We start from the raw sequence: 15,625 nt of genomic DNA, 5'->3' as shown, positions 1-15,625 counted from the left end.
TTAATGAATGCAGGTCGAAATGAAAGAAACTCATATATTAAGGAATATGGGGAACTAAAAGAATTCGCAAATATACAAAAAGAAGGAATAAATGTACAAGTATTACAGAAGACCAAAGAAAGAAACAAAGACTACTTCTTAGTTGATCCTTCATCATCTTCATCAGACTTATTCTCTTCTTCGTCTGCATCAGAACCTTCATCACCATCAGATTCTTCATCATCAGCTTCGCTATCAGAGATGGTCAAACTAGGAATGTTCTTTGGGATCTCCTCCAAGAGACAAGGATAATCAGAATGAGGAATATTATGGTCATCACAAACCATTTGAATAGTTTGATTGCGAAAATGTAGAGCGTCGTTCTTAAAGTTCGCAACAGTGATCTTGGTTTGATTCTTTAATCTAGAATATTTGTCGTTGCGAGAAGAAAGATTCTTTGCGAGTTCCTCTTTTTCAGATTCAAGTTCCTCAACTTTTTGGTGATATCTACTTTCAGATCCTGCGAAGCATATGGCAATTAATCAGTAACTTGATAAAAACTCGTGAAAAACCAAAGATTAATAAAGGAAAACAGTTAATGACCTTCTCTCTCAAAAATCATATCTCTAATCAAGGCTGTATGCTCAACTTGGAGACTAACATTTACACCTAAATCTTTTCTGGCGTTATCCAAGATTGTCACGGCCTAAGCGAACTCATCATCACTATTTATGAGAAGACGAGAACGAACTTGGTTTTCTCTCTCGCTAAGCACATCATTTTGACGATTGGCTTCATCTCGTTCAAGTTGAACCTCAAGAAGAGTCTCTTGGAATTTCGCCAAAGCCTTAACACCTTGATCAGAGATACGATCTTTATCATCTATAAGTTTGCTAATCTTGGTTCTTAATTCATAAATCTTCTCTTTAGAATTGAGATAAAAAAAAGTTTAAATTGGTTGGCTAAATATAAACTAGATCTATGATCAATCTCTATGAGGCGAAATTTGGATTTAAGTTCATTCAAAGGCAGAGATGAAATTTTATCATTAGAGAAACTATTCAAAGATTTATTAAGATGTTCAAGAAGAGTGTCATTATCTAGGGCATCGGGAGATAAACGAAGAAGAATGGCTTCATCGAAAAGACCATAAATTTCTGCAAAAAGGATTAATCAAATAAGATAAGACAATAGGATGAATGAATGAAAGGAAAGGAGAAAAATTGCATACCATAGAGCTGATCATTAGCTTTTTGAAGAGTAGAAATTTTGTTCCTTTGCGAAGAAGTGTCGGTTTCCAGTTGTTTGTTCTTCTCGCGAAGACCTTTAACTTCAGCTTCTAATTGTTCGTTCTTCTCGCGAAGACCTTTAGCTTCAGTTTCCAGTTCTTCATTCTTCATACGAAATTGTAGATTCTTCTTTTCAAGAATTTCGCGTCTCCTCTCCAAATTTGAGGCAACAACGAAAGAAGCTTTTCCAGCCTACGAAGAAAATACAAAAAATAATTAAAATAAAAAGAAATTTTGAATCACAATAATGAAGAAGTAAAAAGACGAAAGCATATTAAATTATTGAGGGAATTTAGGAAGCTAGGAGTCACTGATATGGAGACTCCACGAAGAGAACTATCACCATCCAACAAAGGAGTATTGGTAGGCTTTGGGATATGTATAAAATAAGAGCAAAGACAGCCTACAGTGATACCTGCAAGTGCACAGGGTCAGTTGTAGCAATGTATGTGCAAGAACAGGGTCATTCCACAGGGACAAGGTGAGTGAGTTGATGCTTTCCTACTTTCCTAAGCTAAAATTATCCTAAGCAGTAAACTAAGGCAGTGAATTAAAGTGATGAAGCAAGTGACAGTTAACAAGAAAAATCAGTGGCAGTGAGCCAAAGGCAGTGAGATAAGGCAAAGAAGCTAAGCAGTAAATCACTAAGGCTTTTGATTCCACCTCTAACCTATGCTAAGTCAATTTTCAATGCTAACTCATGTTCTTGCCCCTTGTTTAGATATTAGTGAGATTCTAGCCTCAGCTAACTATCTAGATAGCAGTGGAGGTTCGAGCCTGCTGCTTATCAAAGAGGTGGTTTTAAGAGAAGGATTTAGGGTCACTAAGTCAAGTCTAGTCCTTGTAGTAATTGGGGCTCTCACACTGCAACTACCCGCAGATAAGCCACTTAGATGATTAAACCTTCCTAAAGGATAATCTAATTACAGCTAAAATGTTCTTCCATAGCACTAACTGTCTGATTAGAGCACAACTAGTCTAAGGTTTGAACAATAAACATTAATCATGAGCTGCAGCACCATCAATCACAGGGTTATCCTAACTACAATGTATGCTTGACATACAATGTGAGAGCAATGTGATGAAATGCTTAAATTATAACTGTCCTACACAGTTTCAGAACACAAGAACATTGTCTACACATTAACCAACTAGCATTAGCATGGAAGCTTCATCTCAACCTTAGCAAGTGATAAATTAAAACATGATGAATATGTGAAAATAAAACTGAATTTAAAAGTGAACCAAAAACAGAACATGAACAATTGAGGAACTGGCTAGTCCAGTCCTCTTGGTGGTGCACTGGCCAGTCCAGGCATGCCCAAAATAAACACCCAAGTCCCCCAATTTATACATGCAAGTTTCCCCCAAAAAATACCCAAAATCAGAAAACTAGGGTTTCATGAAAAGTGAAATTAGGTCTCACCTAATCTCTGAATCCAATCAAATATCTTCACCCACTCTTCAATTTCTTCTCCTGCGTCTCCTGCTACTCCCAATTGATTTTCTAACCTAACTTATTTCATCATCCCCTAATCCTAGGGTTTCCGAGAAAAATAGGGTTTGGAAATGATGAAAAAAGTTGATAGAAGGATGGTTAACGTGTTGGTAATGATGGTTTATAGTGGTGGCGGTATGGAAGGTGCAGACGGAGTTGGTGGTGGTGGCAGAGGCAGAGAAGGTGGTGAAGGTGAGGCTGTTGCAGACGGAGTGGAGAAGATGGAGGTGGAGTCGATGGAATTAGGGATAGGGGTGTGTTTGGTTTTGGGTTATAAACCTAGATGCTAGGGTGTTGAGTGGGTTTAGCAATTGTTGATGAACAGCGAGGATGAGACGTTGGATGCGAAGATGATGGATCGATCTAACGGCGAGATGGAAGGAAGCGGGAAGCGACCGTTGGATGCCCGATACAACGAAACTGACAGCTCAAGATGGAGTTAGGTGCTGTAGTGTTTGACAGGAGCTTCAGACTTCGATGCACGACGTTGAAGCGACCGTAGGATGCTGAGATGATCCAATCTGACGGCTAGAAAGGGAAACGGGTATGGATATAGGAATTGGATTTGGGTGAGGGTTTTGGGCCTTGGGTATGCCAAGCCCATATCTTCTTTAAGAATAATTCTTCCTCTTCAAGCCCACTTCTAGTTTATCCGGCTCTTGAAAACATAATTCTTCGCTGCCTTCCTGCGGGAGTCTTGACCGTTTCTTTGCTCTTTTCGCTCAACAATTCATCCAAGCTTTATTTAGTACCTAAAAATACAAAATTAATTAATAAAAATATTTATTCTTGAAAACAATGAAAATACAGAATATGGGATAAAATGTAGAATTAATGCACAAAAGATGAGTTAAATGCCAAGAAAAATATATTGAAATATGCACTTTTTAGCACTCATCAAATACCCCCAAACCTGAATTTTACTTGTCCTCAAGTAAAACAAAACTAAGGAAATCCTACCTATACCACTGTCGCTGGTCTCTCGAATGCATTTAGCGTATGCACTAAGCCTTTTAAACCACTAAGTGTCCCTAGTGGACGAGTGAAGTCTCGTGAAGGTTTGCTTAGAACGTACCTACAAAGTTCTAGGTCAAAATATAAGCTCAGATTCCATCAAATGTGACATGTGCAAGTCAGTTTAAGCTCACAGCAAAATGGAGATGTCAATCTAGCTATCAAAGGCACAATCCTAGCACTGATAACAAATAAAGACATGTGATAAGAGTGTAAAGTGTATCTACACATGTGTAAAGAAAGATCGGATGTTATGACTACTAATCACCAAGAGATAGTTTCTCAGGCTAAGAACCAAGGTCGAAATCTAGCTAGCTGTCCGGACTTTACGAGAATTGTGAATGAGTAGGAGGTGTTTCACAATTACTCGCGTTGTACATCAATGGCATACACCCTCCTTGCTTATTACAATGAAACAACAAAATGACTCTTTACATGACTCTTATTTACATTGACTACTCTCTTTTATTTTTGGAACAAGAGAGGATGGAATTGAAAATACTTGATTTTTTTTTATTTATTTTTTTTCTGAATATATACATCGTTTTTTTTTTTTTTTTCTCTTTTTTTTTTTTTAAAACATGCTAACGCTTTTGATACATAACAAAAAAAAAACAAAAAATTACATGACACTTTGCAAGAGGTAGCCCTTTTTGATGCACCCAGTTAAATTCGATGGTTGTCTTTCTTAATGTAACCTCCACCTTCTATCCCAACCAACCAAAGAACAAGCTAGTCAAGTTTCGTTCAGTATTCTAAAGTGATTGGCAACTAAAACTTCCGATAGAACACCTCAAGGATGAGGCTATACATGTATTGGTAGATCGTGCGCGTGCAAGTTTCTTATCACTATGTGAATTGTGCTAGAATCAGGGTGCCTAAATATCTAGACTAAGACTCCTAATAATTACATATTTGCACAAGAGTCAACATTTCAAGGTAAATGAGCTCCAATTTTATGTTTTTTTATCATTTTTTAATTTATTTTTTAATTTATTTTTATTTATTTTTTTATTTTTTATTTTTTTTGGAAATTTTAAAAAAAAATTCAAAAAGAAGGAGTTCTTGTTTTCAATTATGGCATATTATCAAAGTATCTACTTTTCACCCCCAAACCTAAACTAAACATTGTCCTCAATGTTTCAAAATATGAACACAATTATAATACAACATATGAAGAGGATCATGTTGAGTAGAGAAAAAGGAAAGAGAATACCCGATTTCGGCGAAAGCAAGATTAGAACTCCGTTATTCAAGGCAAGAATCCAACATATGTCAGCCGAGATCATATTGGATTAGCAAAATATATACAAAAGGAACAAAAGGATTTTTAAAATTTTTATCTACTGGATTATGTACAAAAAATTCACCATACACCAATAATCTAAAGAGTTGAGGATCAACCCAAAAGACGAAGTGTAGAGGTTTCAACAGCTTCACACAAATACAACAGGAAAGAAACGCAAGTGAAACTGTGAAACAAAATGAGCTACCCCCAAACCTGGATTTTTCAACGGACAAAATTTTGGATACAAAATATCGCAGTTTTTGGGGTTCATCATGCACAAGGTCTAACTCAAAGTGAACTTTGGTAGGGACGGGCAAACATGCATATCCTAACTGTGGCTCCTCGAAAGTATTGTATTTAGATGCAAAATAGTTCAAGAGGACTTGAGAGGCACACAGCTCCAGGCCTAGATTAGGTATTCTCATGAAAATTGGTTTGACAATATTGTTACAAACCAAATCTAGGTAGGATGCAAGGCTATCAGATTGTGACTTAGGCAAGAAAGTGACATCTAAGTGTCTCACATGCATGAGAACAAGAGTATCAATACTATCAGTCACATCAGCATTATTTAAGTCACACTCAAGATGTGTAGCATGCTCATCATCACAAAAAATTTGCACAAGTCCTAATTCAGAATCATGGTTATCCGATATATTCAAATTATCATCAACAGAAGCAATATATTGTGGCTTAAGTATGGAATCAGACAATCAACTATGTTTTCATGCATAGGATCATTAGTGTCAACAGAAGATTTACCTAAGTCATGCTCTTCACAGGATAATTGCACAATATCTAAATCAGTATCAACATCACATGCATATGGAATACTAGAAGAAATATCATTCATGAAGGTCGGGGCAGAAAAGCCTAATGTGTTTGAAACCAAAGGTTCCACAACATTTTCAGCATAGACATGTTCTTCTAACATAACATTATCATCATCATCATCATAGTAATATGCATACTTGTCCCTATTAGCAGTTGTGGTGTTATTAGTCAACTCATGTTCCTCTAGATTAGGTTCATATTCAATATCATACACATGAGAAGGACTAGACATGCTATTTCCAAAGTTCAATTCATTACCACCTATATCATGTGACAGTGTCTCAGTTTCCCTAATGGATTCCCATTGACGGGTTTTCTCTGCAATCTCAGCTAAAAATTTCCATGCATCATCCACAGTTTTATCAAGAAATTCACCATTACACATACACTCAACCATGGCTCGAGATTTAAAGTCTAGTCCCTCATAGAGGATAGAGACAAGTCTCCACTTCTCAAATCCATGGTGTGGACATTCGCTCAACAAATCATTAAAACGTTCAAAATAGTCAAAAACAGTTTCCTCATCCAATTGGACAAAACAATTGATACTTTGACGAATAGCGATGGTCCTATGATGTGGAAAGAATTTTTTGAAAAATAGATCTGTGAGTTGGTCCCAAGTGTTGATTGATTGTGGTCTCAAACCGTAAAACCATGTTTTGGCCCTTTCCTTTAGAGAAAATGTAAACAAACGCAATTTCAGAGAGTCTTCGGACATATGTTCAGGTTGCATAGTCCGACAAATTTGTTCAAACTCTCTTACATGAGTATAGGGGTTCTCAGTATCGAACCCTCGAAATATAGGAAGTATTTGTATCATGCTTGCATTTATTTTAAAAGGGTTATTGGTTTGAGGTAAGACAATACATGATAATGGAATTTTTATTGTGGGATACATGTATTCATGGAGAGCACGAGGTTGGCCCATATTGAAAAGACACAAAGCCCACTATTTGGTTTTAATGGGTTTTCAAAAATTTGGTTTTTTATGTGAAAATTTTGGTTTTGATGGGAATGAAAAACATTTGGTTTTTGATGGGAAACATTTGGTTTTTATGGGTTTTGAAAACTTTGGTTTTTATGGGATTAAAAATTTGGTTCTTATTGGGATAAGCCCACTGTTTTGGTTGTGCTTTGGTGAGGCAATGGGTTTTGGGAACTGTTGTGAAACAGAGCCCAACTTTCGGCCTAGAGTTTGGGTACACGGCCCACTAACGACTTCAGCAAGCCCAGAAACTAATGAAGCCCAGCTGAGTTGGTAGGTTCAGTTAACCTTGTTTAGGTTGTTTGTTGGGTTTTTGAAACCCAAAATTTTGATAAGGACAATCCCACAGTTAAGCTCAAATACAAACCCAAAAGTTAACTTAAATTACAAGCCCAACAAAAAAATGGAAAAAATTATTACAAGCCCACAAAAAATTAAAAATGGAAGCCCACAGGTTGGGTTCTTTTAATGGGTTTAGGCTTACCTTTTAAGCACAGCCCAGCTGTTCAGTTTGGTTGCAAAAGCCCAGTTGGGCTTTGGATCATCCTAAGCTTTGGCTTCAACACTCAAGGCCCAGTTGGGCTTTGGTCTTTCTTCTTTGGCTTGTGTAGCCCAGTTGTGTTTTGGTCTAGCTACAGCAGCAGCAGACAACAACACCATATCAACTCATCAACAGCAACAGGCTTGGCCTGGCAGAAAACAGCAGCAGCAGCAGCACCACAAGTTCAGCAGCACCACAAGCAGTAGCTGAACAGGGGCAATGTTGCAGGCTTGGCAGCAGCAGCTCTACAGGTTCAGCACAGAAGCAAGCTGCACAGGCCAGCAGCACAGGGAAGAGGAAGAAAGTAGCAGCAAGTGGCAGGCCCAGCTGCAACTCAATCAGCAGCAACAGCAAGGGCTCAGCCAAGCAAAATAGAGTCACAACAGCACAGCAACAGGAGCACCTGGAAAGCTCAACAGAAGCTGTCAAGAACAGCAAGAACAGCAAGGGAAAATGATGCAAAGATGAAAAATTATGCAAAGATGAAAATGCAAGTTATGATGCACTAAATGCTTATACTAAGATGCAAAGACTTCACTACACGACACCAAGTCCCCGGCAACGGCGCCAAAAACTTGGTAGGCTTTGGGATATGTATAAAATAAGAGCAAAGACAGCCTACAGTGATACCTGCAAGTGCACAGGGTCAGTTGTAGAAATGTATGTGCAAGAACAGGGTCATTCCACAGGGACAAGGTGAGTGAGTTGAAGCTTTCCTACTTTCCTAAGCTAAGATTATCCTAAGCAGTAAACTAAGGCAGTGAATTAAAGTGATGAAGCAAGTGACAGTTAACAAGAAAAATCAGTGGCAGTGAGCCAAAGGCAGTGAGATAAGGCAAAGAAGCTAAGAAGTAAATCACTAAGGCTTTTGATTCCACCTCTAACCTATGCTAAGTCAATTTTCAATGCTAACTCATGTTATTGCCCCTTGTTTAGATATTAGTGAGATTCTAGCCTCAGCTAACTATCTAGATAGCAGTGGAGGTTCGAGCCTGCTGCTTATCAAAGAGGTGGTTTTAAGAGAAGGATTTAGGGTCACTAAGTCAAGTCTAGTCCTTGTAGTAATTGGGGCTCTCACACTGCAACTACCCGCAGATAAGCCACTTAGATGATTAAACCTTCCTAAAGGATAATCTAATTACAGCTAAAATGTTCTTCCATAGCACTAACTGTCTGATTAGAGCACAACTAGTCTAAGGTTTGAACAATAAACATTAATCATGAGCTGCAGCACCATCAATCACAGGGTTATCCTAACTACAATGTATGCTTGACATACAATGTGAGAGCAATGTGATGAAATGCTTAAATTATAACTGTCCTACACAGTTTCAGAACACAAGAACATTGTCTACACATTAACCAACTAGCATTAGCATGGAAGCTTCATCTCAACCTTAGCAAGTGATAAATTAAAACATGATGAATATGTGAAAATAAAACTGAATTTGAAAGTGAACCAAAAACAGAACATGAACAATTGAGGAACTGGCTAGTCCAGTCCTCTTGGTGGTGCACTAGCTAGTCCAGGCATGCCCAAAATCAACACCCAAGTCCCCCAATTTATACATGCAAGTTTCCCCCAAAAAATACCCAAAATCAGAAAACTAGGGTTTCATGAAAAGTGAAATTAGGTCTCACCTAATCTCTGAATCCAATCAAATATCTTCACCCACTCTTCAATTTCTTCTCCTGCGTCTCCTGCTACTCCCAATTGATTTTCTAACCTAACTTATTTCATCATCCCCTAATCCTAGGGTTTCAGAGAAAAATAGGGTTTGGAAATGATGAAAAAAGTTGATAGAAGGATGGTGAACGTGTTGCTAATGATGGTTTATAGTGGTGGCGGTATGGAAGGTGCAGACGGAGTTGGTGGTGGTGGCAGAGGCAGAGCAGGTGGTGAAGGTGAGGCTGTTGCAGACGGAGTGGAGAAGATTGAGGTGGAGTCGATGGAATTAGGGATAGGGGTGTGTTTGGTTTTGGGTTATAAACCTAGATGCTAGGGTGTTGAGTGGGTTTAGCAATTGTTGATGAACAGCGAGGATGAGACGTTGGATGCGAAGATGATGGATCGATCTAACGGCGAGATGGAAGGAAGCGGGAAGCGACCGTTGGATGCCCGATACAACGAAACTGACGGCTCAAGATGGAGTTAGGTGCTGTAGTGTTTGACAGGAGCTTCAGACTTCGATGCACGACGATGAAGCGACCGTAGGATGCTGAGATGATCCAATCTGACGGCTAGAAAGGGAAACGGGTATGGATATAGGAATTGGATTTGGGTGAGGGTTTTGGGCCTTGTGTATGCCAAGCCCATATCTTCTTTAAGAATAATTCTTCCTCTTCAAGCCCACTTCTAGTTTATCCGGCTCTTGAAAACATAATTCTTCGCTGCCTTCCTGCGGGAGTCTTGATCGTTTCTTTGCTCTTTTCGCTCAACAATTCATCCAAGCTTTATTTAGTACCTAAAAATACAAAATTAATTAATAAAAATATTTATTCTTGAAAACAATGAAAATACAGAATATGGGATAAAATGTAGAATTAATGCACAAAAGATGAGTTAAATGCCAAGAAAAATATATTGAAATATGTACTTTTTAGCACTCATCAAGTATCGCAAATAGTTGCGAGAGCTTTGCATATACTGGCAAGGAAATTATCTCCCATCTCTTGCCAAGAATCAGAGAAGATACCAGATAACTATGCCATAGAGGATTCAGGTGGAGAATCTTTATTCGCAGCAGAGTCGTCATCATCATCTTTATTGTCTTCATCATCTTCAGAACCATCAGGGAAATGAACATCTGAAGGAGGAGGAGAATTACCTCTCTTTCTTTTCTTTGAAGAGGATGCAGATGATTTTCCTTTGCGAAGAATATCTTTACCCTTATCACCAGTCGTCGCAGCCTTGGTGGATTCTTCTACTTCAGAAATAACCTTCACACAAAAATGAATATAAGAAACAGAGGCAACAATATATTGTTTAAAATCATAAAAGAATATTTCTTACCTCATCTTTGTATGAGCGAATATCTGGAAAGGTATTGGCTTTACCAGTCCTGTGGTAGCTATCTTTCTGTTTCTGGATCTGTAGAATGTCGCAAGAATCAGCGAACAAAAGAGTAAAGATAAATAAAGAAACATAAAGTGGGCGAAATTAGAAGAAATATACCTCTTTCACTTTATCATGCCAAGAGAATACCCAGGGTCGATAAGCGGTGAGATTTGCAGGAATGACATTAGAACCAGCAATATAGGGTCCTTTCAGCATCAAGGGGAAGACACACCATTTATCATCTTTGGATTGATGAGGGGTTTTATTTATTCCAGAATGCCAATCAATGTCATGCATGAATATTTTATCTTCAGCAATAACATCCTTCCTTTTCAAGCGAATACCCAAGCGAGTATTCTCCTTCTTCATGGATATTAATTCATAATTTTCGATGAAATTCGCTACTGTATACTTCTCAGCGACTATCTCTAGATCTACGAATTTAGGATCCCTAAGTTCTTTGGAATAAAGAGATCCTTTACCAGCACCACAGTTAGCGAACTCCAGCATCAGACGGATGCAATCCCCACTCAATTGGAAGATAGCTCACGAAAATCCCGAGTGAGCGAGAATCTCATAAAACAGAGGAATATCTGGGTCATAAAGAGGAATAGGGAGACCTGCGAGAATTTGACCCAGCGAAACTATGATTGATTGATCATCACAATGTTGATCAGAGTAAAGTTTGATAGAAAGAATTGACTTGGCACTTTCACCAGGAATGGTAGAAAGTGTGAAACCTTTCTCAGCAAGATCTTTTTGAACATCCTTTAAGGTTTTCTCATGTTTTTGACCACTTGGAGGCATATCTAAATATAGAGTATGGGAATGAACGAAGAATTAAGAAGATTGAAGAAGGAAGATAGAAGAAAAATTACAGCAGAAGAATTTACAGAGAAAATAATGAAGTTGCAGTGAAGATGAAAAAGAGAGTAAAAAAGAAGAAAAGGGAGAGTAAGAAGAGTATATATAGAGGAGATTTTCGAAAAGATAAACACAATTAATGCGAAAAGACATGAGCGGTTGAAAAGCAGCGGTTACAGAAGACGTGTCAAGAAACAGATGGGAGAAAAGATACGTGTGATAAATGCAGAATATGAAGTGATGGATAGCTGCGGCATTTCGCACATCGTTGTCTACTTCGTAGAGAAGATATGAGAAGAGGCAAGATGTAGGATCAGAATCTCGCAGCAAATAATGTCTCAGCGAAATTATTAAACAACACAATATGACAGTGTCGCAAAACAACTTCAGAAACGACATAATAAACGACATCAGCCAAATCATGAGAAAAGTGTGACGATCCTGCGAAAATAAGGAAGTTTGCGAGATAAGTATTTGTAAGGTTGCGAGAATGTCGCAAACCATATCCGAAAATAAAGGACAGATCAGCTGTCACCCACTATGTAATTTCCTATAAATAGCCATTAGGTTGTAAAGAAAAGGAGATAGATCGTTTTTGATTAAGAAGCAAGTAAATAGGAGAGAGAAAATCTAGAGCAATGGTTATTTTTGATTCTTTTATCTTTACTTGTAAGATTGTTCAAAGATTGATCAATAAAATTAAGATTGTTAATCTAAAAATGAGTTGAATGTTAATGAAATCTTGTGAGGGGTGTAGTGTAGGATTTCCTGCAACTATAGATACTACTTTTATCGTAGTTGTGTGATCTGATCTTGCATCTTCTATCGTAATAGTACAATCATATTGATTGGCTAGAGATCGTGAGAGTTCTCCGATAGGCAAGATAGAAAAAGCAATCACAAACACCTTCTTCTCTTTGCTTGTGATTCCACGCCATCTTGTTTCGCTACCATACGATTAAGATTGTTGTGAGGTGATTGATTAATCTAGGATGTTCTTCGGGAATATAAGACCGGATTATCAATTGGTTCCTGTTCACCTTGATTATTATCAAAAGACGGAACAAAAACTTTTAGGGTTTTTCTGTGGGAGACAGATTGATCCTTTGATAGACTTGTCTATGTGAGACAAATTTGTTTATTGTTAAAGCCTGCGATTTTGGGTCGTAGCAACTCTTAGTTGTGGGTGAGATCAGCTAAGGGAATCAAGTGCGCAATATCCTGCTGGGATCAGAGGCGTAGGGAGTACAACTGTACCTTGGATCAGTAGGAGAATGATTGGGGTTCAACTATAGTCCAGTCCGAAGTTAGCTTGGAGTAGGCTAGTGTCTGTAGCGGCTTAATACAGTGCGTATTCAATCTGGACTAGGTCCCGGGGTTTTTCTGCATTTGCGGTTTCCTCGTCAACAAAATTTCTGGTGTCTGTGTTCTTTCAGTTTCCGCATTATATTGTTTTATCTTTATAATTGAAATAATACAGGTTGTGCGTTAGATCATCAATTAGCATAATCCAACCTTTGGTTGTTGATTGTCATTGATTGATCCTTGGACATTGGTCTTTGGTACCGTCCAAGTTATTCCTTGTGTTTGATTAAAGACTCGCTGATTTCTTTTAGCTTGAGTAAATCAAAACAAGATAGAGATATTAACTCCTTGAGATACTTTTACCTAGATTGAGTCTGACTGTCTAGTTGATTCTCTAGAAAGTATTTCAGAGTTAGTCCATACATATTGCTAAGCGAAATGTTGGGTGGTGTTGTTAGACCCCCGCTATTTCAATTGGTATCAGAGCAGGCAAACACGTTAAGACCTCACAAGTCTGTGTTTGTAGCGATCTGACTCTACGGACAGCTGTGCTATCTCAGTTAACGTACCACCAGTCTTCGATGGATCAAACTACCTATGGTGGAAAATTGCTATGCGTACTTTTCTTCAGTCGCGTGATTTCCAATCATGGGTTTATGTTGTCAATGGCTATGAGGTTCTCGTCGTTATAGTTGAAGATGCTATCATGCCTAAAAACATTGGTACATATATTGCTGCTGAGTCTCTTGCTGCAAAGAAAAACTCCGACGGTTTGAATGCCATCATGCATGCAATTACCCCAGATCTTCGACACCATATGGCTTGTTGCTCCACGTCTGAAGATGCTTGGGATACTTTAGAAACTGTATTTGAAGGTAACACCAGCGAAAAGGAAGCTAGGCTTCAAAACCTTAACTCCGAATGAGAAAACCTTCATATGGAAGAAGAAGATTCATTTGATGAATTTTATCACAAAATGTATGAAATTATTAATGCATCCTGTGCATTGGGTAGGACTATTCCTGAAAGGGAAATTGCGATGAAGATTCTCAGATCGTTGCCATCTAAATACGAATCTAAAAAACATGCCATCATTGGGGGAAATAACCTTGATACTCTTTCGCGAAATACGCTTGTTGGGAAGCTTAAAATTTTGATCGCGAACTTGAATCTAAAGATAAACATCACTTGTCTAGCAGTCATGTTACTACTCCTGATGAAAAATCTTACTGCCCTCAATTGATTGATAAGAAAAATGAGAATTGCTTTATTTCTACGTTGTCTCTATTTATACAACAACTTAAGAAAATTCTTAGACGAAGTAAAATAAATTCTCAAAAAGAGGTTCAATCAATCAAAAAGAGGGATAAGAGAGTTCAGAAAAACTGTACTAGCGAAACTGGTCTCATGAGTGTTCATACTTCCAATGGTCCAGATATTGAGGTGAATAAGATAACTAAAGCATGTATGAATACTCTTGATTTTTGTCCTGAGGATGAAATCTGTGATTGTTCTCTTAATCTCTTTGCTGAAAATCACAATCGTGATTCTTATACGACATGCCGAATTACTCCGACTATGTCTCATAAGCTGTGTCAGCAAATGTCACCTAACTATGTATCACTCTCGAATCATCTTGACAATAAGGGTGCTATAGAAAAACACAAGATGCTACCAAAACTCTCGAGTTTCTTGTGTAAAAATCAGGATCATCATAGCATGAGTAATCAAAAGCAGTCCTTTTCTGCTAAACGTTGTGTGCAGAAGAAGAAGAAGAATTTCTCTATGAAACCCTCCTTCCCTCAAAAAGTGTTTTCTAGAGTGGTGCAAGAATTGCACAAATCTAAAATCAAGTTCAACACTTTGATTAAAAGGGAAAAGAAGGATGTGCATAACTCATCTTTCTTAAAGAATAAGCAGAAACTAGAATTAACAAACAATTCTTCCCTTCACAAGAAAAATCTCAGTCCTATACTGGATTGGAATGGTTATGATCAGTAATCTTGTTGTTCATGATTCTTTTGCCTATCCCTCTCAGGAAAGAATCATGATTTTCAAGAGGGATGTGTTGGAACGTGTTTGTTAATTACCTTGTAGTATTCTCCTCTGATACTGATTGCTCGTGTACAAGTTTTGGCTCCTTAAAAGACCTTTTCTGGAGATAACCGAATTCTGTTAGGGTTTGGTAAAAGGTCCTTTTTGGAATTTGTCCATATTCATTCCTTTAAAAATGAAGTTTCTCCTTGATCATTTCATTTATATTCTCCATCATGTCCTCTTCAAGTCTTTCCAGTAAAGAAAGTGATGTTTGGACTGTTCTCTTTCCATCTAAGAAGATACGATTCGATTCGTCTGATAATGTGATGAGCCCTGATATTCACAGCTCCTATCTGGACGGAAACATCTCTGTCTCTCAGTTTGATAAGCTCTCTTTAACAATGAATATGGTCCTATAACAAGTTTGTGCCCTAAAAAGTGAACTTGAAACTTCCTCCAAGAAACTTGAAGAAAAGATGGATCATCTGGAATCGAGGATTGATCTAATTGAAGATGAGCTTGATGAATACATAGAATTTGAGAAGAGCACTGAAAGTAAATGAAATGTCTTTAGGAGTATATCTAGTAAATCTTCTATTTTTCTTTAGTTGGAAGAATAACTAGTGCTTTGAATAACGATGATTGTGACTACACATAGCTATTATTTTCATCTTCTTGTTGTTAGGTTTTTTTGGTTTAAAATTCTAAAACTATTTGGAGGATGATGTTTTGCAATATTTTTGATTTTTTTATATTGCAACTTGTTATGGGATATTTGTGTTTACGTCCGTGAACTTTGTTGTTCCATAGTTTTTTTCAAAAGTAAAGTCGTTCATGATCGGTATTCATGTATTGGTTTAAGAATGAATAGACTTTTGACATATACAAAAGTTAAGCCTATATTGTAAACCCTTGACCGAAGATAGGTTAAAA

This window comes from Papaver somniferum, chromosome 1 (genome assembly GCF_003573695.1).
Source record: "Papaver somniferum cultivar HN1 chromosome 1, ASM357369v1, whole genome shotgun sequence".
Lineage (NCBI taxonomy): Eukaryota > Viridiplantae > Streptophyta > Magnoliopsida > Ranunculales > Papaveraceae > Papaver > Papaver somniferum.
This window is presented reverse-complemented; position numbering follows the sequence as displayed.